Source organism: Anabrus simplex, chromosome 2 (assembly GCF_040414725.1).
Source record: "Anabrus simplex isolate iqAnaSimp1 chromosome 2, ASM4041472v1, whole genome shotgun sequence".
Lineage (NCBI taxonomy): Eukaryota > Metazoa > Arthropoda > Insecta > Orthoptera > Tettigoniidae > Anabrus > Anabrus simplex.
In genome coordinates, this window is record NC_090266.1 from 400,889,403 (window position 1) to 400,895,689 (window position 6,287).

Consider the following 6,287-nt stretch of genomic DNA (forward strand, 5'->3'; position numbering starts at 1 on the left):
ATTGTAAATAAAGGGTATAAATCTCTGCAGATGGTTATGAGAGTATTTAGGGGTTTTAGTAAGGATGTAAATGAGAGAGCATATTTGTCTCTGGTGAGTCCCCAACTAGAGTATGGTTCCAGTGTATGCGACCCTGACCAGGATTACTTGATTCAGGAACTGGAAAAAATCCAAAGAAAAGCAGCTCGATTTGTTCTGGCCGATTTCCGACAAAAGAGTAGCGTTACAATAATGTTGCAAAATTTGGGCTGGTAAGAATTCGGAGAAAGGAGACGAGCTGCTCGACTAAATGATATGTTCCCAGCTGTCAGTGGAAAGATGGCGTGGGAGACCATCAGTAGACGAATAAGTTTGGATGGTATCTTTAAAAGTAGGAGAGATCACAATATGAAGATAAAGTTGGAATTCAAGAGGACAAATTAGGGCAAATGTTAGTTTATAGGAAGGGGAGTTTGGGATCGGAATAACTTACCAAGGGAGATGTTCAATAAATTTCCAATTTCTTTGCAATCATTTATGAAATGGCTAGGAAAACAACAGATAGGGAATCTGCCACCTGGGCGACTGCCCTAAATGCAGATCAGTAGTGATTGATTGATCTGTTGGTAATACAAAGTGGCTAAGTCTCCTCTTGGGATGTGACTTAAGTCCAATATGATGCTCGTCGTTTTACTGGTGACAATCAACGTTGTTATATCCTACTTTCTCAATGACTTAGTCCTAAACTTTGGCGTACAAAATTACTGTTTATCATGTGGCTTGGGCCTCAACGTTTATTTACCATTATCGTTATATATTTTCTTTTCACCTAAGGTCCCTCGTGACATAGGCCCCAAAGTTGGTCGCCATTTTACTGAAACCCTTAAGGCCCTTCTGAAGATACCTACCTAACTTACCTATCAGCAATCAGCATGTGATCTTTCTCTTGGTCTATAGGTTGTTCGTCACTTGCTTACATTAGAGGCGTGTTTCAGTATTTAAAACTAATGTCTACACTGAAAGAACTCGATTTAAATGTATCCGTTTATTGTACATTTGAAACGACATCCGAAGGAAACTTGTCATACTTCCCAACAGCTGATCAAGGAACTAAATCCTGTCTGTTTAAAAACAAATGATTAATAACAAGGATGATAAAGACGCAGGCTATGGAGACTTTAACTCAATTGCCTGAGGGGCATCCTTACTAGAAACCACCGTCTTAATTTAAGAGCAAAATAAAGAATGTCTGGAGATCTCTAAGATCCGTTACCATGTGAGACTGCATGCACCACCATGATGATCCAGCCCCCATAACACGAGCTCTGTACTCTTGGTATAATTAAGGTAGTCTTATAGGTATGTCCCACCCATTGGTTGTAAGGCTTGGACCATTAATTGAATCGATGTGACCTACGACTATGTCTTGGAGCAACATATAACTATGTGATTTACGTTAAAGTAACTATGGATGATGACCACAAGGAGAATGATGCTATAACGGCAGATGGCCCTAATCTAAGTCACTCATGACCATCTAAAATTCTAGGCTGAAGGCTGAACACAAGTAAGTTAAATATTCTATGACCATGGGCTCCAGTTTAGTAATTCCCCAGCACATCTGGTACTGAACAAATTGAAATAAAAAATAACAAAAACAAACGCTCACAACACTTGTGTCAGTAAAGTCCCTTGCTATCGGACATCTCCCTTTAATCTTTACGTTATTAAGTAGAATTATCCCAGCAAATAACACTAAGATTTCCCGAATACATTTCCAAGTTAGTCACTTGGTATTAAGGTAATTCTCAAAATACGGCCTCACTGAACTTCATAAATTAATAAATGAAGTAATCACATAATCCTGATTAACAACAAATTTACCTATCCCGGACGAAGTGGTTTCTTTGTACTCCCTAACTGTTTGAATTACTTATACGTTATCACTTGGACACATTTACCAGAAACATTAATTTAAGAGAAATATTTATATTATTTATTCTCACAGTTCTCTTGTTCCGCAGCTGGAATACGAAAAACATTGTCGTAACTACCGGTACCATTGATTTATTTCACGATGTCACTCAACAAATTTACGTAATAGCACTAGTAATTATTAGGACGATAGTTTGAATAATCCTAAACTTAAATTACATCATCTGCATAAATTTACACACAACGCAAAATAAAACAACCCTTGCCAATCTCTTATTACGTCTACAGGTATCCCTTGGAGTAATTCCGGAACCACCTTCCGATATGACTTTATGCTGATGAGTCTCAAGTGCCGTAATGCACCTCACTCAAACTCTAGGGCGAATGGACTACTGCACCACCATGTGCTCCAAAAGCATGAACTCACACCACAGGATCCTATATTTGTGCATTGGAAACCAACAACAACAACACATTATCCATCACGATCTCTACTGATTGAAAAGCTATCGTTACATTCAAATAAAATAATCGAAATACCTTGGATAATCCTCAAGAACACGAAGGAAGATCACTGTAGATTCTCAAATTTTGACACCCCTGCAAATCGCTGTTTATAAAATAACACAGCGTCGTATCATTTCCGTCGCGCCTATAATGAATCTCAAGTTCTCTACCAAACGATTCTCTTCTTAAGTAATGAAATATACTGTATTTCCAAACATTTATTATAATTGACAAAATCTCAGTTACAATTCCTTTGTGACAAATGAGCTAGCTCGCCCGCCGAAAACAGGTGGCTTACTACCTAGAAAGAACACCCATCTCTTTATCTCTATACAACAAACACGTTATCTCTAACTGTACAGAAATGAAATCTCGCCTCCTTGACCACTCGCGTGAATGACAATACTTAAACATCACAGAATACAATTTAAAAAATCACTTGAAATGTTGCTATCCATCAACTTACTACGGTTTCACCTGTTATCCTAATTACGGAATAACCCTATTCCCATACCATTAAATATACAAAATATATCCTCGGGTTCCATACAATGAAGATTCCCGCAACCAAATCTTCTTCAACACTACGGGATTTCAATCACTTGAGCCACATTTCCTCATAACTCTGCAAGAGTTGCTACCTCAAATCTCTACACGAAAATAATACGGAATATCTCTCTTACGGGATCCACTACGTTGTTACATGAAACTATCTGTGACAAATTAACCATCTCTCCTCACATATTTTTGTCTGAAAACAAAATATTTAAAAACTGAAACTCACAACTTGGCTAACATAAATGTTACCGTTATTTTCCCCTCATCAACACTACATACATTTTAATAGATCTTTTGGAGTAACGCTTCCTTTCCACAAATCACACAACAGTCTCGCCTCGTACATCCCTCGACGAATTCTACAGCTCCGAACACATTAAGGCGTACGATCCACAACTGCTGGCATACCATCATTACTACACACTCGCTATAAATGATAAAATAGGATTACACTTACGGGAACTGTATCCTTCCACTGAACAGAATGTCGTGATAAATTAATATATTAACTTGGGCAATGAACAAATATAGGAATAAACTTACGGACATGATACTAAACACTACACATGACATTCGTTTCACAACCAGCAAATCTTCTAATGTACAACATTTCACACGCTAGTTTCGCGGCTCTACTGATAATCCAAGAAATATAAAATGACCTTTCGTCGTATTCCTCAGACATTTCCACGAAATAAAAAGAAGTGTGACCAAAGTGCGTCACAGATACTCAAATAGAATGGTGACATAATGAAATAAATAAATGCACTTTACAAAGGGTAGTTTATATACCTGGAAGTCGTATGAGGCCTGCATCGTGATAGGCCCACCAGCCTCTCTCAATTTCTTATCTAGCCATCCCAACAGATAGTTGCTTTACAAACAAAATCTTCCTTTCGTCAGGATTCCTATCCTGGGTAAAATGAATGTCTTTATTTTATAACATTCATTTGAAAATAATGACATGTAAAATAGAAATGCTCTTTAGATGTTCTTCCTTGCGCGAAACGAACGCGTTTGTCAAATCATCGATCCACAGACGCAATACTTGATGATTCAACCATGGTATTTTCTAATTCAACTGCAGGATTCGGCCATGATAATGACCGTCCTTCGCCTGAACCTAAATCTAACTGATGATTCCACATTTTGGAATACCGTTGATTTACCTTCTAACCTATCTCCAGTTGGAGATGACGTTATAACTATCTTCGGCCAAACCTATCTTCCCCATTTCGACTTAGTCTTCTCACAAGTTTACAAAGTTCTTCTGAATTGCGTGGAGTCACCTCGAAAGCACTAAACACAACGGGTAATTGCAAATAGCGCGGCGTGGTTTTATACATTTTTCTACCACTCCCATGCCATCTGCATTTACCGCCGAAAGTTTACTGACACAGTTTTCAAATCACAGAAAGTGTAATTATGGCTTATTCTGAAATGACACATAATTGTTTAGTTTATTAGTGGTGCCGGTGATAAGCATTAAGGGTGTCTCTTGACAAATTTGAGTCCTTAAATTAACTCATAAGTTAGGCACTATGTTTTGGTCAATGTGACAGAGTTTGAACAAAGAGTCGCGTCGTTTCGGCAATGTTTCTTCTTGGGCTACATAGCGGCCTAATGTCTTTACTACTAACAATGAAATTGTTACATCTACTACCTCCTGACGTTTACCACGGCGGTTTCGTCACCAATTCTTATTAAAACGGAATTTCATCAAAATATAGTCACTTGCCAAATTATGTTGTATTCCTGCACATTCTACAGGTGTGGTGACGTAATTTCTACTGCGTGAGAATGAGGATCGTCCCACCCGTTCTCGCCGTGACGGTTCTGGTCAGAAATAAAAATGCAACTAGGGATCCTCATGACCTGGCATGCTGTAATTATAAGGTGTTCATGTAATAATTTTGGGACCCTGGATTCTTATTACTCGAAGGTAATGGATTCAGTACACACCCATTACAGTTCCGAAACTTTCGTCCCACACGAGTAGCAATTTCCCGGATGGATGCATAACGTTCTCTCATACCAGTAATGCGCCTTCTTTCAAACTCACTCATCTGAGGGTACGGTTCTCGCATACGTCTGCGGGGAATCCTGCACGTCTGCTCAAGTCGCACTGATCCATAACCTTCGGTTTATAGCGACGACGTAATCCGCAGGCACATTTTACCACGCGGTGGTGGTGCTCCGAAATATCGATGTAGACCTTGAATCTGAGGAGCGACATGATTCAAAATGCTAATCTTGTCTTCAGAACATACTAATGCGTATGACCTGTGAATATGATCTTCCTATCTCTAGTCTGTGAAGGAGACATGGTTTTCATTATCATGAGCATATATTAGGCGTTCTATCCTCTATGTAATCCACTTGGGCCTAGATAATTCTGTACTCATCGCCATAGTGGTCTCGAAGGATTTTTTGTTCCATCCAGTGTGCCGGCAATCACGACAATACCGACGACCAGGTGCTTATGTTACCATTCCTGGTAATCACACAGAAGTACAAAATATTCTTATTTATAGTCTTAAAGGAATGGGTATTTATGGCCACTGTAGAGCGAATACCCATCTGTCAGATTAAAAGAAGAAAGTCGCAACGTCAAAAGCCTAAATTTTATAGGCGAAGTGCCTTCTTACCGCCTAATTTTTGATTCAGTCAAACACGGTGGCTCAAGGCTGGCAGACGAAGAACATTTGAATTAATTTCAGCATTCGAAAAATGTTTGCCAATTTTTGAATTAATCACAAGACTGAATTTGTAATTGCCGTACGTTTAAGACAGGATATTAATAATAGTGTAGTTCTGTTCAAAAGACAAAGTCTAAACCGTTGAATTGACAACCTGAAAAAGTATTACAAGTTAGAATACGAGCCTCTTGGTAACAATACTGAAAGTAGAAACAGTATAACAGTTCATGTTTTATTTGAGGTGGACTTCTCAGCTGAATGTGTTTATATAATAAAGATATATATGCAACTGAGGGCAAGCACAAGACCTATAGTAACATTATAGATGTTGCATAAATAAGGATCAACTCTAGTTTCATCAATGAGGCAGTTTTTCATTTGTAAGGTGGTGCATCATAAATTGTCAACATGAGAAATTTACTTCTTAAGAGACTAATTCAAGGGCCATAATACCGAAGCACCTACAGGCCAGCAAGAACAGGTGAATGTTGTAACATTTATTCAATTTTTGAGCTGAAAATTAAACTGTCCTGGATGAAGGGTTTCGCCTGTAAGTTTAGTCAACATTGTTCAAATAACATTATCGAAATAATTATCACAATTTTACAG